Genomic DNA, 26,410 nt, shown 5'->3' on the forward strand with positions numbered 1-26,410 from the left:
TTTAGAACTGTGATCCTCCAGATTATAGCCTCCTGAGTAACTGGGATTACAAGTGAGAGCCACTGTTGCCTGGATAGGACAATACAAGACTGCACTGGACATTGCATTTGGACTCAAATAACTAACAGATCCATTTCAAGAGGAATAGGATGCTTTTCTTGTTTTGCTTTATGGGGTTTTTTGCACTGTTTGGATTTTTCAGATGCTCATTTATTACATTTTCAATGTACAAAAGAAATTTATGCTTCATTTCTGGCTCCTCGGTTTGTGGCTGTCAGCTGACTTGCTTCCCCTGCCTCAACCCCTCCTAGTTTTTTCTGTCCCCAGCAAAACAGTATTCCCTGTAACCAGTTTCAATGTTGGAGTTAAAAGGAAGATTTAAGTTAGGAAAAGATCTCTGGAAAGCAGAGGCAACTGAGCCCTGCGCAAGACCCTAGAGGACAGTCCCTCCTCCATCAGCCTCCCTGGAGAAGGAGGGTCAGGGCTGGAGAGGCAAGAAACACAAGGAAACACCAAGGGAGTTCTGAGAACTTTCTGTTCTCATGGTGGGCTGATTTCCAGCTTCCATGGATGGTCCTCAAGCATAGAAATATAGGACAAGCAAGATAGGGAAGGAATAATCTTCAATGCCAATGACCTGGTTGTCGGCAGGTATGTGAAGAGCAAGCAGGTGAGTAGAAAACAGGAAAGTTGAGACCTGGGAGCAGATATTAAAACCTCACCCTTTGAGTGCCCTGCCTTAGATCCACCTGCCCTGAGCTCCTGGCACCTCTTCCCATGCCACTCTCTTTGCTGGGGAGCCACTGGGGACAACGCATTGGCTGGAAGAGTTTAGAGACATACTAGAACTCTTGTCAGCCCTGTACCAACCTCTGTTCCTGCTGGGGCCTCCCAGAACCTCAGGAAACCTCCTGTTTTTCTAAATTGTACTTTTATGCTCAGCGAGCCCTCGGGCTACCTGGTTAAAAGTTGACATTAAAAACCCCTCCATAATTGGTTCCTTTGAATAGTGTCCTCTGCAGAGTCATCAAGGCAAACCTGTTCATTAGCAGCCGTTCACATAAAAATCCAGGCAGTAAAATGTCAATCATCACCCAGCTTCAAATACTTCTTGGGGTTTCCTCAGGCCTAGCCAAATGCCAACACGAATAAATCCAGGCAAGATGAGCTTTGAATGCAGCCCGGCCTAAGCTAAGGCCTCTCTATGTCACTACCATTCCTGTATGGTATCAGGTAATTCCTGGGGCAGGGGGTGGGGGGTGGGAAATAGGGCATTCTGTGCATAGGATATTTCCACATAACCCTGGTTTCCATCCACTAGAGGAATTTGTCACCCCCCTATATGGCAAATATCCCCATATATCACCAAAATGTTCCCTAGCAAGCAAAACCTTCCTGGATTGAAAAATCACTCTTCTAGAAGCTTCGATGGAAGCTTAGACAGTTGAAACTCGAAAGCAAAAGTAATCAAGTCAGAAAAGACACGTTTGAGGCCTTGAGCATGGTGGAAACACACACAAAAAAGCAAAAGAGCCAGGCACAGTGGCTGATGTCAGTAACCCCAGCTACTGTAAAGTGGCAAATCAGAAGAATCATGGGTTAAGGCTAGCCTGGGCAAATGATTATCAAGACCCTATCTCAATCAATAAGCCAGGCATGGGAATACAAAGTTCTGATCTCAGTTATGTGGAAGGCATAGAAGGATCGCAATACAAGACTGGCTCCCAGCAAAAGTATGAGACCCTATCTAAAGAAAAAAAAAAAGATAAAAGCAAAACGTTAGCACTATAGCTAAACAATAGAGCACCAATCTAGCAAGCATGAGGTCCTGGGTTCTAACCTTTGTACCACCAATAAACAAACTAATTCAATGAAAGAAACAAGAGGTCCAGGTGGCCCCAAGCAGCTGATGCAAAGGAGAAGGACCAAGCCCTTGGGTCCTTCCCCATGGCTGGGTTTCAAATCCTATGAGGCTTCCATAGGCCTGGGTGAGGAGAGGCCAGGCTCTCCAGCTAGAGACAGTGGGGAAACACTGGGGAAACTCCTCCAAGGAAAGGCCTGAGTCAGATTCATGGGCACCTCATTAGAAACATCTTAGGCCTTGGAAAGCACGTGCTAGGTGAACTATGAGGCCACTCAGACATATGCAAAGCCCTCCAGTGGAACCAGCGTGCCATCCATGCAGCACTGGCACTAAGGGTCATCCCTGGCCCTGATCTGACCACACAGCATGGCTGCTCCAGGCCTGTGCCAGCAAAAACATGGTCACTATGGAGAAAAACAATTCAGCAGCAATGTCCTCTCCAGTGTCAGGTGGCCACCATTTTCCTCCACTGTGACCTTGGAGATGGACTGTTGGGCCGGAAAGATACACGGAGTGAATTTGTACAAATCTGAAAGACAGATTTGTAGTGGACACATGGGTAGGGACAGGAGGGGGGTAGCAGAGATGACCCAAATGAGGTAATCCATTGTATTGACCGTTCATTTAAGCAGCTAGGTCATGGTCTCAAGAACTTGGCCTCAGCCGGGCACTTAGTGGCTCATACCTGTAATCCTAGCTACTTAGGAGGCTGAGATCTGAAGATTCACAGTTCAAAGCTAGCCCTGGCAAGGAAAGGCCAGGAGACTCTTATCTCCAATTAACTACCTAAAAGATGGACATGGAGCTGTGGCTCAAAGTGGTAGAGTGCTAGCCATGAGCGAAAAAGTGCAGAGTTTGCATCCATGCCCTGAATTCAAGCTCTGAGGAAGCTTGATCCTCACTCAGAGCTTGGCAAGTAGTAGATGGATGAGTGATAGACAGGCAGGGCTCCCGCTGGGGACACTGAAGATTGTCTCCATGTCATGAGACAAGGGAGCTGGGTCAACTGCGAGTCATTTCAGGGCATGAGTGGCAGGCAGAGAAGGGGTGACTGGCTTAGAGACACCATGGCCCAATGCATGCCATAATCATGGTCGGGAAGAGATGGTTTGGGATGACCAGAGGATACAGCATTCCTGGCTTTGGGTCACAGAGGGAGACTGACATTCCTTTCAAGTCTCATTGAATGCCTCTGATAAGGACAAGAAGAGAAGTCTGAGTTTGGTTCTGGGAGATCTTCGTGCTTCAATGTTCTGTTCTCTCTCTCCCCTTTTTTTGTTTTTGTTTTTCTTTTTCATTTATTTAACAAAATGGGAATAGATTCTTGGGCAAGGTAGAATAGCTGGATTTTCAGTCAAATCTGTCAAGGTTCACTTTGTAAGTCTGATTTGCCCTTCCTGATATACAATTCTGTGAGTTTTGACACACACAGGCATTTACAAAACCACAAGAGCTATCAAGATATAAAATAGTTCCACCAGGAGAATAACAACCCTGTCCCAAACCTAGGTCAGCTTTCCCCCACCTCCAGGCCTGGCAACCAATGATTTATTTTCTGTCCCTGTAGTTTTTGTCTTTTCCAGAACCCCATAAAAATGGAATCACACAGTATATATACCCTTTTGGGGTTTTATCTTGCATTTATCTTTAGCTTAGATTTATGAGGTAGCCACTGGTTTTCCAGTCTTATATTCTTCTTAAGTGAAGCAACACTTTGCTGGGAAGATCTGGTTTATGGAAGAATATTAAGTAAGCGTGCAGGTATTGTGCCGATATTGTTGAGAAATCAAGAGGATGGGATGGGAATTTTCTAGAATCAGGAAAGTATAGAAATGTATACTGTTTACCAGTTAAAATAGCTTTGCCAAGTTCCTGGAGGTAGGCAGAAGACTTGAGAGTCAGAACTTGATATTCATAGCATAGCAAGTGATAAAAGCACAGTATCTTTGTCCCCAGTCCCACAGAGGTGATGATGCATGCTGGGCCAGAGGGGTGCCTGCCCATAGGGGGTTGCATTACAGTAGAGAACCCCCTAAGCTCTTAGAATGGCATTATGCATGCCTGCCCTTTGTTCTGGAAAGACATACCTTCCAAAGCATTCAAACTTCCTCACAAAAGGCCAGCTGGTATCTGTCTTACAAAACCAGCAGAGATGAGAGCGGACAATTATTCTCCAATAGGAGCCACCAAAATCTGAGGTTTGGCTCAATTAGTAGAGTGCTAGATAATGAGAGAAAGTGTCAGGTACTGAGTTTAAGTCCTAAACTTGGACCTAAAGAAATAATCAGAGCCACAGAGGAAGGGCAGAGGAAGCCTAGACAGAGGTTTAGAAGAGAGGATATCTTAGCCCCAGTGCATTTGAACCCTGTATGTTCCTCAGAAAATGCTCTCTCCAGGGCAATTAAGAGGTCTTAGCATAGCTGAGATTGGACTGTAAACCCATCTCTCCCCACTGGCTCCTTTCTAAAGCACCTTTCCCATGTGCCCCTGATCCATATGACCACAGCAAATTCTCCAGTCACTGTGTTTCTTACTGTCATCAATCTCACCCTTATTCAGGTTTACATAAAGGTATGTGTAAAGATCATATTAAGGAATTAGTATATGATCTGAAATTGGATAGGGAACGGGGGAAAACAAGATGAGGGGTGGGGGAGGGGGGAAGGGAAATGGGGACCATGACATGTGAAAGGGTATCAATGTGTGGGAATTAAGGCACCATTTATCTGGCAAATATCATGTAACCCTTCTATTAATTACAATAAAAATATATTAAAAAAAGAATTAGTGTATGTTTCAGGTAGTACTCTATGCTAACAGAAGCCCACAGACTCAACTTAAACTGTCTTTATTTTTAAAAAGTGAAGTTGTCCTGGGTGGCAGTGGCTCATCCCTGTTACCCTAGCTACTCAGGAGGCTGAGATGTGAAGATCATGATTTACAGCCAGCCCAGGCAGGAAAAATCTGTGAAATTCTTCTCTCTAATTCACCACCAAAAAGCTAGAAATGGAGCTGTGACCCAAGTGGTAGAGTACTAGCCTTAAGCAAAAATGCTAAGTGGTAGTGCCTAGGCCTTGAGTTCAAGCCCCAGTACCAGTACAACAGAAAGGGGAGGGGGGAAATGAGTGTTTGTATAAATACGATGTCTTCAGGTGTGACTAAATTTGGATAATCTTAGTAACATCCAGCCTTAATCTTGCTCTTCCACTCTCTTGACTCTATTTTTCTCTCACATGTATGACAGGATTCCAGACTCCAAACTGGCAATCTCTGTCCTGGTAAATCCTATTAAGAAGGAAGGAAGGAAGGAAGGAAGGAAGGAAGGAAGGAAGGAAGGAAGGAAGGAAGGGAGGAAGAAAAAAAAGTGTATATTTGCCCTATTTATCCCTGAAGAGAGTTCAAAGACTAGATCTCCACTAAATCATGCCTCCATCTTTAAAGCATTGACTGTGGCCAAAGAGTTGAATATTCTGAGTTGTCAGACCTGGGTCATAGACCCATCCCCTAATCAATCACAGCTGGGCCCAGGCTACCCCTGCAACCAATTACTCTGGGCAACAGCTCTGAAGGCTCTGATTGGCTAGTCCTGGGTCATGTGTCAGAAAGGAAACAGGAAGTGTAGTATCAGCCTCTTCCACCCCTGTGTTCTCTGAGTATGAGAGAACAAGGTCTCTCTCCAGGATGAATAGCTCTCTAAGGGATACCAAGCTTGTAGACAGCCAACATCTTTTCTCTCCCATGTGGTCATGAGAGGAAGATTCCAGAGCAGACTGAGGAGCAGGCATTGTAGGAAGACTGATTGGACAGCTGGCCTGTACCTCCATGTTCTTAAGGAATAGACACCACATCTGTTCTGGAGCATATGACCATTGCCCCAGCTGGCCACTGCCAGCTTTCAGCCCATTCTCCTCCATTCAAAGTGGCTTCCACACCCTGGGAGCACTGGGCTAAACCATCCCAGGCCTTGATGTGTAGATGAATGCCTGCCCATAGCTGGGGAGCACCCCCAGCCCCACCCAAACCAGAATCCCTGGTTCCACCTGCAGCAAGGCTGCCCCTGCCCTTCCCTCTGGCCTCACAGCTTCCCCCACTGCAGCCTAATCTTTGGAACAGGTGGGAGGCCTGAGCCCCAGCGCTCAGCTTTCACAGCCAGGAGCTCAGCAAGGGGAAACTCATTATATGGGTTTAACGGGGTTTAAAGGGGTGTTAAAGAGTCCTGTGGGCCAAATTAAGTCCTTGACTTTCAAGCGGAGTTATAAAGAGATCCCGTGTGTGCTTAAGCAGAGCAGGAGCCCAACACTTGTTCTAGTGCATTGGCAGTGAGAAAAAAAAATGTGCACTAAAGAACAGGTATCAGAGGCCAAAGGCCATCCTGGGGTCTGGAGACTGGAGATCACCTAAGGGAAGGGCTTTCCTGCCCATTCCAAACTCTATTGGCTAAAATACATGAGACACATAAATGCAAGGAAGACTGGGCAATGTAGCTTAGGAAGAAGACAAAGGTTTGCTGGACTATGGGCAACAGAGCAGTCCCTGAAACAGCCATCAAGGTCTTCACTGGAGGAGAAGTCAAGTTAATCCTAACTCCAAAGAACAAGAAGCTTCAACTGGATCATAGCTCCCGTCTTTAGCTCAAAGCCTGGCCAAGAAAGGCAGTGCTCCAGTAAAGAATGAAGACCCTCTAAATAAAACTTCCTTATTGTAATACATTCACTTACAAAGGGAACATCATAGCCTGCCACTAATGGCTCATGCCTGTAATCCTAGCTATTCAGGAGGCAGAGATCTGAGGATCATAGCTCAGAGTTAGCCTGCTTTGGCAGGAAAGTCTGTTTAGTGTTGATGTTTTCCTTTGTTTTTCAATTTTTATTTGTTTGTGGAGCTTGAATTCAGGGCCTGGGCGCTGTCCCTGAGGCTCTTTGTGCTCAAGGCTAGTGCTCTGCTACTTGAACCTCAGTGCCACTTCCATGTGAGACTCTTAATTCCATTTAACCATCCAGAAAAACCAGAAGTGGATCTGGGTCTCAAATGGTAGAGCTCTTAAACACGGAAGTTCAAGGACAGGGCCTAAACCCTAAGGAGAGGGCCTAAGGAGAAGGCCTAGGCCCTGAGTTCAAGCCTAGGACCAAGAAAGAAGAGGAGATGGAGGGAGGAGGAGGAGGAAGAAGAGGAGGAGGAGGAGGAGGAGGAGGAGGAGGAGGAGGAGGAGGAGGAGGAAGCAGAAGCAGCTACAACCTATCAAAATACAAACTTAAGACAGAAAGATTTTCTACTTCAAGATTCTTTTATTTAATAGGTACTTCCTGCTATGCAGTGGGCATTCAGCTACCTGCAGAAAAGGGTCAATAGATGAACCTCAGACAGGGTAAGAAAACAGGCTATAGCTATCCAACACAGAGCTAAGATCCTCTGTATTGGCTGGGGTTTGGTCTTTGGAAGCCACTCCAGAGATGAACATTGGAATGAAGATGGCATTAAGAATTTGTTTCCAAGCTGGATACCAAAGGCTCCCACCTGTAATCCTAGCTTCTCAGGAGTGAGATCTGAAGATTGCAATTCAAAGCCAGCCCAGGCAGGAAAATATGTGAGACTTCTTATCTCCAATTAACTACCAAGAGCTGAGATGTAGCTCAGTGGCAAAGTGCTTGCCTAGCAAATGCAACATCCTGGGTTCGATCCCCAGTGTCAAAAAAGAAAAGACAAAAAATAAAAAATAAAAAACCAAACACAATTAACTACCAAAAGGCTGGAAATGGTACTGTGACTCAAAGTGGAAGATTACTAGCCTTAATCACCAAAGCTCAGTGATAGTGTTCAGGCCCTGAGTTCAAGACTCATGATTGGCATGGAGGAGGAGGAGGAGAAGGAGGAGGAGGAGAAGAAGGAGAAGGAGAAGGAGAAGGAGAAGGAGAAGGAGGAGAAGGAGAAGAAGAAGAAGAAGAAGAAGAAGAAGAAGAAGAAGAAGAAGAAGAAGAAGAAGAAGAAGAAGAAGAAGAAGAAGAGAAGAAGGGGAGGAAGAGGAGGAGGAGGAGGAGGCTGCAGGGGAGGTGGGATAGGGGGGGAGAGGAGAGGAGGGGGAGGAGGAAGAGAGGCAACTGTGATCCATTGCATTGGAGCACAGAGGGGAGCAGCCAGCTGTCAGTTTTCCATCAGAAAGGGGAGATGGCTGGGGGAGTTACTTACACACCACCACCATTGCGGGGGGGGGGGGGGGGGGTTGGCTTCCTGCCACATCAGGCCTGTTTTGAGAATGGGAAGAACAGACTCCCCTCAGACAAAGAGGGCACTCAAACACAAAGACACAGGTCTGGGCAGCTGGAGGTTGGGCCAGCAGGGGCTCTGGACTGGGCAGGGGCTCTGGGAAAAAGGGTCCTGACCGCATCTGCTTTCATCTGCCATATCACTTGGTCCATGAGCAAGAAACCCAAGGAGAAGGAAAATAGGAGGGTCAGGCACAAAGGGGGAAGAGTGGGGGTTCTAGAATCAGATTGCCTGGTTTTAGATTTTTGTTTTTGCTCCTCCAATCTACCAGCAATATGACCTTAGGCATAGCTATTATACAGTGCCTTGGTTTCCACATTTGTCAAAGGGACCAAGAATAGTACCTGCCTTATTGGGTGACGGAGAAGACTGGATGAGACAAAAAGTCAAAGGGCTTAGAACAGTGCCACTGCCAGCCCATCCACCCACTATGACTGGAGCCCCACAAAGCTAGCCCTGGTATATGTGCTCCTCTCTGCCTCTCATGAACAGGTGCCTTCCCATCTGAACCAGGCATCCTAATGCCACCAGTGGGGCAGCACTTCCAGTCTCTGCTCTGGAAACCAAACTTCCCATGACCCAGGGGGCGTGGAACTGTGTGCCTGATCTGGCACAGTGCCCCACTGATCCTAGGGGACACTCAATAGCCCTTTTGGACTTGGTGGCATTTACCTCCTCCATTTGCAAGCTGGTTCTGAGAGCCTGGCCACAGGAAGAACAAAGCCCCTCTGTTTCCTCCTGAGTCATTCATGTCGACTTTTGTTTCAGCCTAAAATAACACCACACTAGTGCTAGAGGGTGTTTTCTTAACACCATTGGACTGGGTGGAAAATGAGATGGGTGTTGGTTGCTTGGGGTCTCTGGCTGATAACAATGTTATGATGTATAAATGAACTCTGCTCCTCCAGGCCCAGGGTGACCCTAGGATTAGGGGCTACACTTATCTCCCAAGACATCTGGGAGCATCTGGGGTTCCAGTGCCTGCTAGGGGCCCTGGGGACTAAAATTATGCTTTGTGTTTAAACAAAGTGGACGATTCCTGGGGAGGCTGGACTGGATTAGGGCTGATCTCTGGGACTAAAACAAGGACATCTGAGATTGTTGAAGCAAGGAGAAGGATTCCACAAACCCAAACAAACACAAAGTTCAAGCGAAGATGCAAGCCTGACACATTTTAAAAGGCCCGCCTGTTCTGGATCATATGGGGCTTGTGAAGTGTGAGGCTCCCAGAGGTTTTTTTTAGGGGATGGGGGTGGGGAACCTGGGCTAAATCTCAGGCCCAACTTCTGGGCCTATCGCTCAACAGCCTGATCACAGTTCCGTAAATCACACACACACAGCCTTATGCCAAAAGGTGCTATTAAAAAAAAAAAATTAAACATTGCCTTGACCAAAGGACCTTTAAAAAAAAAATAAAAGTTCCAAACCTACCACTTTCTTTATTAAAGTTCACAGAAAATAAATATCAAATTTCTTTCAGTCTGATTTTTTTTTCTCCAACTATAATCATAGAAATTAAAGTTGGGGGTCGTGGAAGGGTGTGTGGGGAGTACCTCTTGGGTAACTTTTTCCGTAGTTTGTGCAGTAAAATTTGTCTGAGCTTTGGTAAATGAATTCTCTTTCCCTTTGGCTTTGCTTTCCAGAAAATGCACAGAACCCCTCAAACTGTTAAGAGAGAAATTCTAGAAAGTTCTAAAATCCCAATTCTAAAAAAACAAAAACAAAACCAAAAAAACAGTGGCAGGGTCAAAATAAAATTTTTTAATGTTCTTTTTTTTTTTCAGGTCCCCTTTAATTACAGACAAGCTTTCCCTTTCTATTTAATTCAGCTCAGTCGTGAAATGGATTTGAACTTCCTTTCTGATTCATTCTTCAAAACCTCTCTGTGGAGTTTATCAGAAACAGATCTGACACTCTGATGGTGTTGCCTGGGTCAGTGGCTGAGCTGTGTCTTCATTAAAGACTGCCTATGTTTGGTTTGCTTAACCATAACAGGCCAGATTCCATTTCTTCTCTTTGTGAAAAAAAATGTGTGTGTGTGTGTATATATATATATATATATATATATATATATATATATATATATATATATACATGCACTGACCTTTTCCTTGCCTTATTAGGGTAATCGAAGGCGACAAAAGTCACAGAACACAATATTTTCTTAAGAGAACCTCAAACCTGAAGCAGAAACATGACAGGGCCCTGCCCCCAGCCAAAGTTTGTTCCTTGCCAGACACTCATGTGGCTGGAGGTGTCCTTAAGAGCTCATACAGATTCGGGACCCCTTTCCCCCACCTTAGGGACCCTTGGCATTGAGTTTTACTTCTCTCACTAACCTTAACTAAGCCACTTAAAAAAGAAGGTGGAAGGGAACTGGAGGAAATCTTTATAGATCCCCATCAAAACCTGACCACAAATGGTTCCAATTTGCTGCAGTGATTAAATCTATGTGAGTTTAAGGGTTTTCATTCGGGTCACTGGCTACTTTGGAATTTTTTCGGCATTGCTTTGCAAAGCAAACGAACTTATGAGTCACTCAAGAACTAACTAGCTGGCTTGCTTAAAGAAGGAAGGTTACTCAACAAATTCCAAGCAGAGCTTAAGTGGATATCGCAAAGAAAGACTTCGAATTTTTAAATATGGATGGGAGAACTGTGGAGCAGGGATTAGGCGGGGTGGGGTGACCCACAGCCCAGGCTGGTTTGTCTTTTCAGAGCTGGAAGTCTGGGATCAAAGCAACAAGCCACCGGTTTGTCAATATGCTAAGCTGGCTGTTTACACAGAAGTGTCAGCGCTGGCTTTCCAGCACAAAGGGGCCCATGCATTGGAAGATTAATTACTTCCAAAACAGACATTGTGAGGGAAAAGCTGGTCTCTCTGAAGGCTGGCCTTCCAGGGGACATTTGCTTGGCCCCATGCCAAGATATGCTGCTAGAGGAGAGATGTGGGGACCTGTTCCAAGGAGGGGATGGAACCTAGTTCTTTTTGTAATGCACAGGTAGCTTCTTAGAAACTCCTTTCCTGGAATTACACACAGGTTGGACTGCAGGTAGTCAAAAGCCCAGTTGTGGATGAATTTCTATGTTCCATCTCTCACTGATTCTTCCTCCCTAGTCCAGAAGCCAAAGTAGAGGGCAATTGGTGTGCATGTGTAAGTGCATGCATGTGCGCGCGCGCGCGCACACACACACACACACACACACACACACACAGAGCTTGCTTCCAAAAAAAAAAACAAAGGTATGGTTCTCAGACCAACTATCTTAAAGCGATGGTGAATGCTTGTCCCAAAGGCAAGTTGCTGCAGCCCTCTTCAATCTAGACAGGATTTCCAGTTTATTATTGGCTAGGTAAGGGATTTCCACAGTGGAATACTAGGGGAATATTGAGGGGTAAGCAAAGAAAGGCCCTTGTTTTAGACGATTTCTAGGTATTTGAAAAGCTATTAGAGCCCAGTGCTGGTGGCTTAACACTTGTCACCTTAGTTATTCAGGAGAATGAAGTCTGGAGGCTGGTAGTTTGAATCCAGCCTGGACAAAAAGGTCTTAAGACAACTCTCCAAAGTAACAAGAACAAAGCAGGGCCAGACACTTGGCTCAAGTAGTAGAGCCCCAGCTATGATCAAGCAAGTTGAGTGAGATCGTGATCCTCTGTGGACAGTACACCCAGGCTTCCATGCTTTCTGTACCCCACAGGCAACAGGAAGATCCAATAAGAGATGGGGAAGAGGACAGAAGCTCTGCTGCTTGCTTCTTTTCTACTGTATGCCCCCATAGTGTCCACAGCCTCCCAGCCAACAGCTCCTAGTAGGCAGTGGTGCCCTTGCAGACCCCTGGCGTGCTCTTTTCTCCCCTTCCATTTCCTAGACATGGTAGCAGTACTCTACTGCATTCCCCTGACCAGGCCCTAACACCACTCTCCCACCTGAAAGATCTCCAAACATCTGGGTCTACCAGGAAACCAAATGTACCCATGAATCTGTCAGAAAAGGGCCATGCATACTAAAATGGAAACCACAGTGCATTCCCATAAGTCCAGCCACTCAGGAGACAGAGATTGGGAGAATCAAAGTATGAAGTCAGTGAGCAAAAGATGAGCAAGTTCTCATCTCAACAAACAAGCTAGGCATGGTATTTCATGTCTGGAATCCCAGAGAAATATAAGTAGGAGGATCACTCTCTGAGGCTAAATGGGGGAAAGCAAGACCTTCCAACTGTGCCCCTGTTCCCTCCCATCCGAGATTCTGCAAAAGAGATGACTGATACGGGCTCGGGAAGAGCCCGGTGCATTCTGCAATGCCTCATGGGGGCCTCTACAGCTATCAGCCCTCATCACCTCATATCTCCGTCCCACAGCAAAGCTGACAGGTAGCAACTGTCCTTCAGCTTGGAGAGTAGGTAGCTGTGGGAAGGATAGGGACTCAACATGTGAAATGCACAGTTGGTCTGGCTACATTCCCTGCTGAGCTTTCATTCATTCATTTATTCAGCCAGGAGTATACTGGGTATGGTGCCAGATTCTGGAAACCTGGGGACAAATGAGTCATGTGCAGACTATATCTTTAAGAAGCTGTGGTGGGGGGAAGAGAAGGAGGAGAAGGAGGAGGAAGAGGAAAGAAGAAAGAAGAGGAGGAGGAGGAAGAGGGGAAGGAGAGAGGAGGAAGAGGAGAAGGAGGAAGAGGAGGAAGAGGAGAAGGTGCCAGTCGGCTGAGGCCACAGTACTAGAATGATCTGGAGGCCACTGCCATCCAATCAGATTGGCCCTGACTGCAGGCTTTGTTCTAGGACTTCAAAGAGTACTGAGCACCAAGCATTAACGCTGCAAAGGGTGCTGCTAGCATGGTTAGCTACACAAGAATTGGTTGGCAGCTCTTGGAGATCCTACTCTTAGTTGTTCAGCCAGAACAATGGGATGTGAGAGGAACTGATTCAAGGTTGCTCCACACCTCTCCTTGCCTTGTCTCCCATCTTGATCATTCCACAGTTGCAAAATCAGAGCTGGTACTTTCAGTCTTATCTGCCCTTGGCATCTATTAGAGATGTGGCTGGCTATGTGTACCAGTATGGGTATCCCAGCCTCAAAGGGTGGAGCCAAAGGGTGGCAGTTCAGCGATGGGGAGGGCAGATAAGAGGTCTGGCTTCTGTTCTCACTGTTCAGAGACTCCAGGACAGTTCCAGATTCCAGGAAAACTCTCCCCCTCCCACGTGGACTGGGACGATGCCACATGTCTTTGAAAAGAAAAAAAAGTGGGAGCAAAGTGCAATGGGAGCTCACCAGATGTATAGAGGCTGCCCAGGTATTGCCCAGGTGTTGGGAAGTGCAGACATGTTCATTGGACAAGAGCCTCTTCTAGGCCCTTCTGGCTTCTGCTACTGAATTTCTTGTGTAGACAAAATTCAAATCCCATTGTAGAAAAGAGGCACACTCAAGGCAGATTTTGTGAAGCTATCTTTTGGGCCATAGGGAAAAAGGAGAGGAGAACAAATGACATGGTGCCAACCTCTGGAGAGTGGCCAACAACACCATTGGTGGCAGAACTCCACAGGGAACCCTGGCCCCATCTCACAGGTGCCCTAGAGGAGCTCCGCTGGGAGAAACAGCATGCCTAACACACAGATGGCACCACGACCCTTTCCTTCCAGCGTCAGAATTCCTTAGCAAGGTCCTAAAGGAGCCTTCATGACTTGGCTTCCAATGTTGTGTGCCTTGTCTGCATGTGCATTTGTATGGTTTGGGCAAAGTTAATAACCTTCCCTTCCCAAGAGGTAGACATGAAGTGACATATAAAGGAGCAATAGGGAACTGGGGCTGTAAGGCTGCCAGGCCATCCATGTTGGTTTCCATTGAATTTCACCCAGCCTGGTGCAGGGAAATGGATAGATGGATGGATGGATGGATGGATGGATGGATGGATGGAGGTTGGGCTAAGCCACCAAGCAGGTCTTCCCAGCAATGGATACTGTGTCTTTAACAGATTTTTAGGGGGAGCACTCTTCCCCATTCTGCTAACCCATTGGTCCTCCCTGTCATGGGGCAATCTGTACCCATTTCACAGATGATGAAAGGAGACTGCATCAAAGCTGAGCGACTCACCTATGCCACTCAGCTAGGCGCAGCAGCAAGATATGACACAAATCTACCTGCTGAAGAGACTATAAGTATCCACAGCTAAAAGCAGATGACAGGAATGGATCATGTCGATAGGAGAACCCTGAGTCTGAGCCTTCAAACCCTCAGAGCCTGGTGCTGAGCCTGTCTGTCAGGTGGGTGCCACAGGACAAGGCCTGAAGGAAAGCCCAGTCCTTCTCCAAGCCACAGAACTATCCTCTCATACCATCCCCACTCACCTGGCTGAAGGTTAGGGGTTAGAATGGACTCCAGACTTGCCCAAAGATGATATAAAAGATGTCCCCGGGTGAGGGGGCCACCACATAGGATGCTGTCACTTCTAATTAAACCTACAACACAGGCTCTCACTCTTGCTCACTGTTGTTGAGGTTGCCATTCTCCAGGCCAGGTGGGCATCTCTGAACTTGCTGGTGACCTGGAGAGCCACTCACGAGCAGAGTAGGCCTGCTGCTCCATTTATAAGACAACAGGACAGTGACTGTGACAAAAGTGGACAACTATCCATCACCAACCCTGCAGTGCCCCATGGGGCACCTCAGCGTCTTCTCCCATGCCCCACCCAGCACTCACACTGAATCCCACAGGGGGTCAGAGGGGACATCTGGGTGTTGACACATCAAGCTGATGGCACCAAGTTGGGGTGTCAGGATGAGCTGTTCTTTCTTGTTCTGTCATGCAGAGGAAGAAATTTACCATATCCCCGTCGTGGCCTGGACACGGGCATGAAATCTGGGCTAAGTAACGGCTAAGAGGTGCCCACAACCGGAAGTTAGTAGAAAGAACCAGATGATACAGAAGAATATCACACACACACACACACACACACACACACACACACACACACACACACATATACACACTTTACTTGTAGACCAAAGCTCAAGCAAATCCTTATTTGATTCAGAACCTGAGAGATTGCCTGCTTTGGAGGCCAGAACCAGCCAGGCTGGGTTTGAGTCAGTGTGATAGGGGCAGAGGATTTCACCTCTCTGTGCCTCAGTTTCCTCATATGTCATTGACATTGACCAGATTGCTGAGTTTTAAATGTCTATAACAGGATCTGGTATGTTGGAATTGCTCTTTACATAACACTTATTACTGGACTGTGGTTATAATTGCTTCTGAAGCTCTTCCACGCATGCTGAGAAAGTGCTGGATAAATACATGACAATTGGCCAACACTGATGGTCAGCTGTTGTCTACCTGCCTTCCTGAGACGCCTGCCCTCTGTGTCCAGAAAGCCAAGCCTGCTTCTCCTAGCTCCAAGGCCCCATGTGACACCCCAGGCCCAAGGGCCCTTCCGCAGCAGAAACACTCCTTGCACCCTTTGTGGACAGACAGGGGACATTCTCTGATTGCCTCTGGGCCTGGACTGAAAGGGATGTTGGAAGGATCCTGTTTTGCTTGTCAGGACCAAATGTCCTTGGAGGGGGACCAAAATCAACCAGCCTTATCTTCAATGTGGCCTTCCAATCAACCTGGCTAAAGCAAAGTTCCACTGCAGGCAGAGAAAGCTGAGCTATGGTGAGACCTTGTACCCCACCAGATCTCTCTGGGCCAGGAGCAGCCCACTGGCCTTTTAGGTGCCCCCATTTTGTGGCAGGATGTGGGCACTCAGAGCTGCCTGGGCAGATGGTTTGTCTGTGCTGACAGGTAATGGCCAGACGGTCCTCACCTATCCCTGATTGAAATCCCTGCACTGGGGGAGAGAGAGGTGGAGAATTGTAAGGGGCTGGGCAATGGGAATAGAAAGAAAGGCAGGGGAGGGGAAACGGGAGGGGAGTGGAGGGAAAGGGAAGGGAAGGGAAGGGAAGGGAAGGGAAGGGAAGGGAAGGGAAGGGAAGGGAAGGGAAGGGAGCAGTGCTAAGGAATTTGGGAGGAGGAAGACAAGAGAATAAGGACACTGCTGTAGTTGTGGGACTCCTATACCTCGAGGCATCCTTACAAACTTTCTTTCATCTGTCCTACTTTATTTACTGGTTTTGTCTTTGGCCTCTTAATCTACTTAAGTTGTATGTCACATATGATGCTCGTGCACCACCTTAAGAGTGCATGTTCATATACTGAATGTAGCTTGAACTCCCTGACTCATTGTGGCCTACACAACACAGGTCCCTCCACCCCCTGACCTCAAATGTTCTTCAGCTGCCTCTGGATATCCTCTCTCCACACCCCATGGTTCCAGCAATCTATTTGCTGTCTCTCTGAGTTGCTATTTCTTTTTCCTCTTTTCCTTTTTCACTTCTTTAATGTGCTGTCAGGAATTGAATCCAGAGCCTGGGAATACAAGGCAGGCACTCTTCTACTAAGCTTCACCTGCAAGCCTCTTTTACAGTTTTGAGATGAGGTCTTGATGCATAATCCTGGCTGCCCTGAATTCATAATCCTCCTGTCTCAACCTTGCTTCAGTTTTCTAAGGAGCTGGGATTATAGGCGTGTACCACCACAACTAGCTGCAGTTCTCTCTTTTCTAAGAAGATCATTTGAATGCAAGTATGAAATCTTTCGTTTCTTGTTCTAATTGTGGGCATTTGAACCCCACTTTTGCAATTCCACCAAGTAAATTGTGCTCCTACCCTGTTCTTCCCAATTGAGTAGTTTTCCACTATGCCCTAGCTTCTCCATCCAGTTGATAGTCAAGCTGGGAACCATGAGACATCAGACATTTCTCATCAATCCTTGCATGGACATGTGTATTTACTTCCCTTGGGTTCCTACATAGTGAAAGGATGGGATTTGTGGGTTTTAAACTAATTTTCATTTTAAATAAATTTGTTTTGAAAGAAAGCTTCATTACTACAATCAGAAGGTAGGCAGTATCCTTTTCCAGAAACAAAAGCTTCCCATAATAATAAAAAGAAACACAAGCATGCTACAGGCAAAGACAGTATGCAATCTTACGCAAAGCAATGTTCCCACATGCCCAAGAGGTGCTACTGTCTGCCAGAGGCTGGGAGCCTTATGTGAGTTCCAGGAACTTTCTCTGTGTACTAAAAGGGAGATTAGCAGGTGATAGAGAGATGTTCCTCTCTGAGGGAGAAAAAGCCTCTGTGATTCAATGTCAATAGCTCTGGTCAAGGAGAAAGAAGCTCTTTCAGCTTATGTAATTCATTCTTTTTCTCTCTCTCTCTCCCTCTCCCTCTCCCTCTCCCTCCCCCCCTCTCTTTCTCTCTCCTCTCCTCTCCTTCCTTCCCTCCCTCTCTCCCTTCCTCCCCAGGCATTCTACCAGTTAAGTTACAACCTAGCCCTTTTTGCCCAGACTGGCCTTGCACTTGTTATCTTTCTACCCCCACTTCTACCTAGCTACTCAGGAAACTGAGATCTGAAGATTGCAGTTCAAAACCAGCCCGGGCACTAAAAAGTCCATGAGACTCTTAGCTCCAATTTATCACCAGAAAACTGGGGTAGAATGCTAACCTTGAGCTGAAGAGCTCAGGGACAATGCTCAGGCCCGGAGTTCAAGCCCCATGACTGACCAAAAAAAAAAAAAAAAAAAGTGATAAAACTTTCAACTATGGCAGCATCCAGAGAATGGTTAGATAAGAGTGGTCCAGCTAAGAGGCTGGCTTTGGTCTGATCTATTGCATTTAGGACTTCCTACATGAATTAGACCATGAAAATCTTTTTATTTGTAGAAGAGTGGGCTGCATCTGCACAAGGGAATGTGAGAAGGAGGAGGTCAGCTAGCTTCTGTCAAGGGCGAAGGAGGACGAGCTTCAGGCTTAGTGGGACAGAGGATCTATGTTGCAATGGTGCAGCTCTGCCTTGCAACACTAGAAGCACAGTGGCTGTCTTGGACAACATGCACATGAATGAGCATAGCCCAGCTCCAATGGCACCGTCTCTGTGTTTCCTAAATCAGGCGACAGGCCAGAGGTGGCACCTGGGCACTGGTACATTAAGTTCACTTCCTGGTGGATGATAAGGAAATTGAAAGAAGGCAAAAGTCAGTCAGACAGAGGTTGGAAAGTGGGGAGCCAGGTGCCCTCCCCACATGTGGCTAGGCAAGACGAGGTAGGAAAGAAGGTTCTAGCAATTTGTTCTACAGACTGGGAGGTTAGCCAGTTTCCATAAATGGGAACCTAGCCCATGAAATCTGCTGCTGAGGTAAATAGACTCTAGGATCCTGGGAGAAAACCTGTCCACATGGGAGGGGACAACAATGGCACATCTGCAGCCAGGCTCCGCCCCATTCCTAGAGGATCTTTACCCAGAAGCCACTTCCACTTCTGTCCATCACCCAGCTCAAGACCTAAGACCCATGGTTCTCCTAGCCCTTCCCATCTGCCAGTCTGGGCCTCCACCTTTCCCAAGTCCCTGTCAGATTAAAGGGGATATGGCAGGACACAAAGAATAGACCTATGAATTAACAAACACTAGTGCCTGCAGTGCCCAGGATAGCAAAAAGATCCAAGACGACACAGAGACTTATTTCTCTCCTGTTTGCTTTTAGATCTAGCAATGTGACAATAACATGTGTCACTGTCAACCCAGGCCCTGCTGGCAACACCTTGAAAACTGTGTGGAAGTTCAGAAAATAAACAGCCGTCGCTGTGATTCCAGTGATAAAATGCTAGTGTACAGAGAGTCTCCTGGGATCCATAATCCGGAATTGTCAGCGGAAGAGCATCGTCTGTCTTTTTGATAAAAGATGTCAGCCACCCTTCCGGCTTTGAAACAGAAAAGAAACTCTTCTGATTAGGAGGCCGGCTGTGTATCACCAAGTCTGTTGCAAGATTCGTGTGTGCAATAAATGTATTTCCTTTGCCCATCAATGTCCTTAAAATTTCTCTATCAGAGGAAAATTCTGCCAAATCAGAGTCACAAAAAGTACATAACTCGGTAATGCCTTGTATGGCTGGGAGAGCTTGCTTTGTAAAAGCTCAACTGCCCTGATTGCTGTTCAGTTCCAAATGCCTTCAAAGACCTTTCTAGAATCAGCAATTATTATTTTTTTTAAGGCTTAGGGACTAATTAGCCTCATGAAGGATTGTTTTGTTGTTTGTGGTCTGTGGTTGTTCTATGACTTGTTTTTGTCTGGGAAAAAAAAATGCTACAATTGCTTTGTGCTTCCTCGATTGAAATTCAACAGGGGAAAAAATAGCCCAATTAAGAGTCATCAGTGGACTGCCTCACACATAATAAGCCCTGAAGAAATAAATATTTATTGAATGAGTGACTGAGTGACTGAATATTAAACAGCCTCCCAGACTGGGACAAATAAAAGATCGAGAATAAGAAGTGAAATAATCATGGATATTTGGTGATCAGGGCAAGTGAGAAATAGAGTGTCCTTCATACAAATCAAACTCAGTTACCTCCAGGACACAGTGAAAGGTCATTCATTCATTCAAGGAGCTTTCAAGGTGTGTCTACCCTGTTTCAGGTTCCTTTCTAAAGAGCTTAGGGCAAGGGAACAAAACAGAAGCTCATAAGCCCAGGGGGAAAGTTAGGCTCTACTAACTGCTGCACTGAAAGTTAACAAGAGTTGAACTACTCTGATTGGGGAGAGCCAGGAGGCCACCTTGGGGGTGTCGTGTAGTCTGAGTTCTGAGGCATGAGAAAGCACTTACCCAGCCATGTGGGTAGAATCTAGGGTATTAGTGGAATCCAAGTGCTATGCTGCTGAGTAATTTTGCTTTCTGTGGCTACTGGAAACTGTCCCATATTGGATGGCTTAAAGTAACAGTAATTTATTCCATTTTAGTCATCTTAGCAACGCAGAAGGGGACAGGAAGAAGATTCCCATGTCACCCACGGCTAAGCTCGGGGTTCTCCAGGCTGCTTTAGTCTTCTGGCATCTCAGAGTTTGGGATGCCAGAAGACACAAGAGATGCCAGAAGACTAAAGCTAGTGACTGAGGAATGAGTAAGGCCATATCCCCTGGGATGCTGTGGAGAGAATCCCCTCCTGTCTCTGCAGTCCAGGAGGGTGTCAGTGCTCCTTGACTTGTGGTTGCATCCCCACAATTTCAAGTCTCCCCTTTCCTGTGTGTGTGTGTGTGTGTGTGTGTGTGTGTGTGTGTGTGTGTGTGTGTGTGTGCCTGTCTGTTTTTTTCTCCTAACTCGTCCTCACCATAGGCATCCTGAATGACTGCTATTTCTGCTGATGTTGGTTTAAGACAAAGATTTTGTGTTCCCTAAACCTCAGAATGCTCCATGTTCTCTGACCATTTTCACTTCAAAGCTGTGGGCACATGATTACGTCTCTGTCCAAGGAACACTCCGCGAGCGGTTGCCAGTTGCAACTCTTTCAAGTTAATCAAGATATTGGTAGCCCAGGATTTCTGCTGACAGAGTGAATACAGGGCAAATGAGCGAGAGAGAGAGAGAGAGAGAGAGAGAGAGAGAGAGAGAGAGAGAGAGAGAGAGAGAGAGAGAGAGAGAGAGAGAGAGAGAGAGAGAGAGAGAGAGCACGAGCTACATTTCCAGTGATAATGCCCTCCCAAAGCAGAACATTTATCTACCATAAGCTGTGTAGGAGTATGCACAGGTACTGGAATTGTCTCTGGATCCTCAGACATGACTGCTGGGAGTAGACAGCCTTCTCAAAGCATAGCCAGGCCAGAACCTGAGACAAGCTCCAAAAGGGACAAAAGGAGAGGTGACTGTCTTTGTATACAGGACTGACCCTTTTGGGAGGGGGCGGGGCACAGAGCTTCCTGGACTTATCCTGATCCTACCGTAAATGGGATTCCAGAGTTGCTAGATGGGTCCTGATGCAATGGTGCAGTTTTGTTTCCCCCCCCACACACACACACTGAGCACTGCATTGTTGCCTCTGTGTGTGTGTGTGTGTACATGCGTGCACGTGCATGCACCCATACATGCATGCAAATGTTAGTGCTGGGTCTTGAGCTTAACACCTTGTTCTCTTACTCAGCTTTTTAAACTGGCATCCTATCCCTTCAGCCATATTCTACTTCCAGCTCTTTTACTAGTTAATTGAAGATAAAGAGTCTCCTGCTTTTGTCTGTCTGTACTGGCTCCAAACCTAGATCCTCAGACATCTCTAAGCCTCTAAGTAGCTACAATTACAGATGCGAGCCACCAGCACTCAGCTTAGACTTTTTTTATTTCCTTTTCTTTTAAGTACCTCTCTCATAGGATCAATGAGGGGATGGGGAAGCAATGGAGTTGGTTGGTTGGTTGGTTTATAAAAGATGGAGCTGATTCCTAAGAGTACAGGCAAAGGACTTAAAGAGGGATCCTGTACACAGGCCTCACAGTGCTGGAAGGCCTCACATTTGCTGCTATCGCGGGTGGACTGGACATACTGTAAATGCCAACTTCTCTTGAGCAACACAATGGTCAAGGAGTGAGGTGAATTGAATAATCCAGTTGGGGGCAGGGTGTGTGTGTGTGGAAATTCTAGTTCCTAAGAAAGGATTATTATAAAATACCAGACAAGCTGGGTGGAATAGATCACAAACCCCTTTGGTGTGTCAGGTTATGTCAGGCCCCGAAGGGCTCAGAGGACTCCTTGACAGGCCCAGAAGTCTGTATGGCACTAGTTCAGGTAGTATGGCATGAAGCTAAACCTAGGAAGTCGCCCGGTGGAGATACCCATAGTAAAGGAGGGCCAGGTACAGGCTGGCATTATACATTTTACACCAACACTCTGATACCTGGTTGGTTTTCTGTCAGCCATTTTGCTGGTAAAAAAAACAAAACAAAAAAACAGAAAAAAACAAAAAACAAAAAAAAACAAACAAACAGGAAAAGCTTGAGTGATAAAAACTGCCCTATAGCCTGGGCCCAGCATGAACAGCTGAGACGTGAAAACAAACTAGGCTGTGGGCTCTGGATGAAATAACAGGCCTTCTTGGCCCCCTCCAGGGGACGTCAGCCTGAGTTCAGAGAATTGGTTCCCTTTGCTTCTGGACTCCTGTGCAATTCCAGCCAAAGCAACAGCAGCTGCCTGCCCCAGAATGGCCCAGCAGCCATCTATCTTGATAAGCAACAATTTCATAAATTCAAATGGGGCACGTTTCCTATGCCAGTTAGTTAACTTAACAAGTTAATCAGAGTGTGCCAGTCCAATTTGTCACTGGGTTGTTTTTCTTTTGCTGACTGCTCTAATTGTATAAATATGCCCAGAGGTTTGATGAAACTTCTAACACATCAAACAATAAATGGTCCACTTAGGAAGTGTTCTATGGTAATAGAGTAGTGGGGCATGGGGCACACCCGAAGCTTCTCGTCTCCTCATGCCCTTTGGAGACTGAGCCTTTATCCTCCAAACCTACAACTGTGGTGATAGCAAACAAGGATGGCCTGGGTGACACAAAAGAAGAAAGAAAGAGAGAGGGGGCAGGAGGGAGGGAAAGAGGGAGGAAGGGAAGGAGGGAGGAAGGAAGGAATGGGAAAAGAAAGAAAGAAAAAAGAGAGAGGGGAAGGAAGGAAGGAAGGAAGGAAGGAAGGAAGGAAGGGAGGGAGGGAGGGAGGGAGGGAGGGAGGGAGGGAGGGAGGGAGGGAGGGAGGGAGGGAGGGAGGGAAGGTGCTAGCAGAAAGCTACAGTGAATAGGAAAGGAAAGGGGGAAAACAAGATGATTGGGATGGGGTGGGTGGAGGGAAATGGGGACAAAAACATGAGAAGGGGTATCATGTGTGAGAAGTAATGCACCTACTACCTGATGAATGTAACTGTAACGCCTCTATACATTATCGTGACAATAAAAATAAGAAATGTACTCGTTACCTGGTTATAATAACAATAAAAATAATTTTTAAAAAGGGAAGAAAAAGGGCCGGGAGTTTGGCCTAGTGGTAGAGTGCTTGCCTAGCATGCACAAAAACCAGGGTTCGATTCTTCGGCACCACATACATAGAAAAAAAGCCAGAAATGGTGCTGAGGCTCAAGTGGTATAGCTCTAGCCTTGAGAAAACCCAAGGACAGTGCTCAGGCCCTGATCTCAAGCCCAGGACTGGCAAAAAGAGAGAGCAGGGGGGGGGAGAAGAAAAAGGGGCTGGGAGTTTGTCCTAGTAGTAGATTGTTTGCTTAGCATGCATGAAGACTGGGGTTCGGTTCCTCAGTACCACATATACATAGGAAAAGCCAGAAATGGTGCTGTGGCTCAAGTGGTAGAGCTCTAGCCTTGAGAAAACCCAAGGACAGTGCTCAGGCCCTGAGTTCAAGGCCCAGGACTGGCCAAAAAAAAAAAAAAAAAAGAGAAAGAGAGAGAGAGAAGAAGAAGAAAAAGGAAGATGCTATAGAACTATCCCTCATTTCAGTGTAATTCCAAAAAGGACCAATGCACAGCTTTTCCAGCTCTTCTCTCGGAGGGACTGTACAAAAGAATAAATGGCTAGATTTGTGAGGTTGTTCCTCACTGAATGTCCTGGGCTCTTCTGCTAGTTTCAGGCCTATCATTTCCAATGTCTGATGGATGCCCGGTGCAGAGGCTACTGGACAGGGCTCTGGGACCTGATAATGGGTCTGGAATTCAGATCCCAGATCGGCCTCAGTCCTTGAGCTGGCTAGCTGGAGGAGAGGCTAGGAAAGCAGAACAGATGTGTCAGCATTTAGGTCTAGAAGTAGAAAGCTTTGTCGGGGGTCGGGGGGGGGTGTTCCTTTTGAGTTCTTCTGCTTTCTCTCCTCTTGGATTTAAAGTTTCTGCCTCCTCTGCTTTGGTGTTCACATGTCAACCTACAAATTTCATCTTAATAAAGATCTTGTCCTACCAGGAGAGAAAATGTTTTTGAAGATGGAAAACTTCAGTCTTGCACCCACCCCCGTCTTTCACATGTGTTTGTCTTGAGCCCCAGGTGTTTCCTCTGTCTTCCTATGAGCTGGCAAGAAATGTAATCTGCCCCGGGAACCACAGACAACAGGAGAGAGTGCATCACTTAGCCCAATGCTGGAATAGGCCAGCTTCCCAAGTCACTCCAGGCCACTCCTAGTGGAGCTGGGAGCCACAAGCCTCCACCCTCACTTACCCTGGTTCATGCCTCATCTTCACCCCCAGAGCAATCAGGTAATAAACACTCGAAGAGGAGGCTGCACAAGGGGCCTTGATGTCACCTTCTGATGGGTCCTTTGGGGTTCCAATGTACCCCCAAAGCTGCGCTGCCCCCTCAGGCTGTCTTTCTCCTTCTCTGGGAATTTCCATTCCTCTCCTGATGCTCACCCCTATGCTTCCTGGTCCAGGGTGCAGACTCCTAAGCCTCCGCCCTGCCCAGTACATCTGGAAAGCTGGGGACCAAGTTCTAGGCGTCAGCCCATTCTCTCTCATAAAGCAACTCTCCCACTAAAGCACTTCATTCACGGCTTAAACTCTCACAGTATGCCGTCTGGTCCTGCTTGCTGCCTACCTGCTTCAGGTGTGTGACACATTCGCATAAAGGCCATTGGGTGAACATAATCAGGACTTTATTCATTTTCTTGGGGAAATTCTTAACATCTCCATACCTGGCTTTTGCGACACTGATACTGTGTCATTACCTGATTTAATTTTCTTCTTCATGCTTTGCCAGCATCACCATTTTGGCCAGACAGGTGTACTTTGGAACCCAGCTGTGAGAACTGTTTCACATGGATACCCTGCCGTTTCTGCAGGACAGACAGTATCCAGTTGCAATTGAATTGTGTGTGAATGGCTGCATGTGTGTGGTTGTTTAAACACATGACCATCACAAGGAAGCTAGAAATGGATCTGGGTGGGCCTGGACCTGTGTCCTTTGGACATTTATGCTTTAAGGATGTACCCAAAATGCAAGGCCCTGTACTCCCCTCTGGATCCATTCCTCCTCCTCCTCCTCCATCCTCTTCCTTACCTGCTCCCCCCACACAGACAGCTACACACACTCTTCCCAATGGAGTTTTTTCAGACCCTAAATGTTGAGAAAGATGATTCTTGTTAGTAACCCCTGGCATGAATGCAAAAACATTTTTATTGTTATGTTAACTCTTCTCAATGAACCTTGTATTGGGACCCAGTGACTGTGAGTATTTGGTCCACGGGAAAGCCTAATACTGAGTTATCTTTGTCTCCCGGAGTCAAAGCGCAGAGGGGAAGACAATGGGGGGGAGGGTGCAACTCCAAATGTGCTGTAGATGGGCATGGGGCCGTGGAGTCTCCGGGGCCCCTTTATAGCCAGCTCCTTCTTCACCTGAGTTGGTCTAGAAGCTTCTTCTGTAAGCCAGAGCTTATCTTGGAGCCTGAGAAGACACACTTGAATTCCTGTAAGGCAATCTCATGCCCCATGGTGGTGGGAATAGTGACTGTGTCAGAAATATCCATCACCCCAAGCTACCACTCTCTAATCTCAAGGAGCCCCATTTCTGCTGAAGCCTGGAGCCACCCCTCCCACCACCCACCCCACCCTTCCCACCTCCAGGCAAACAAGATGGGGTGGCTAAGGGGAGAGCTCCTCCAGCTCCTTGCAGGGGAGCAACTATCTATCTCCTTGCTCATTCATCCCTTCACTTGTTCAGGGAACCAGGCCACTGGCCAATGCTACTTGTGGTACAGAAAGTTAGCTCTTGGCCACCTTCCCCTGGGGACAGAGCTGGCCACACAAGTGGTCTCTCAGAAGAAAGAAGGTATCTGTGAGGCAATCACTTTGGGGATGCCCTGTTTATTCTCTAGCTATTCACTGAGTTTTCTAAATTTTGGAGCCTGATGGCATCTAGAATATCCCCATGCCTAGTCCTATTGAACCAATAAAGTTACTGTGTGTGTGTGTGTGTGTGTGTGTGTGTGTGTGTGTGTGTTAGGACCAGACCAGAGACTGGAGCAGAGGCCCCAGATGCTACATCCTAACTACACCCCAACAACTGAAACTGGTGAGAGAACCCCAAGCAAGGTGAAAAGCTCCGTGGACGTGCCAACCCTGTGAGCAAACTCTTCCCTTCAAGGCCAATTGATCCCCAACAGACTGCTGCCTGAGAACTTGGTGTTTCCCCCAATTTGTATATTAGATATAACTTCTGGTAGAATCCTCCCTTTAAGCCTAGTCAGCTCGTTGCAGGGCAGGATCTTGTGGCTTTAAGTGGCTGCCTTGGGTGAAAGTGGCTGATCCAACTTCAGTTGCTGAAATAAAAAGGAGGAATTCATCAAAGGGCTTCAATGTGTCAAAAAGTTCAAAGGCCATGAAACACTTTTCCTTTGCAAAAGCCTGGAACAGGCCCACATGGTCCTTTACTTCAGGC

The sequence above is a fragment of the Megascapheus bottae genome, chromosome 24, assembly GCF_031878675.1.
Source record: "Megascapheus bottae isolate mThoBot1 chromosome 24, mThoBot2.hap1, whole genome shotgun sequence".
Lineage (NCBI taxonomy): Eukaryota > Metazoa > Chordata > Mammalia > Rodentia > Geomyidae > Megascapheus > Megascapheus bottae.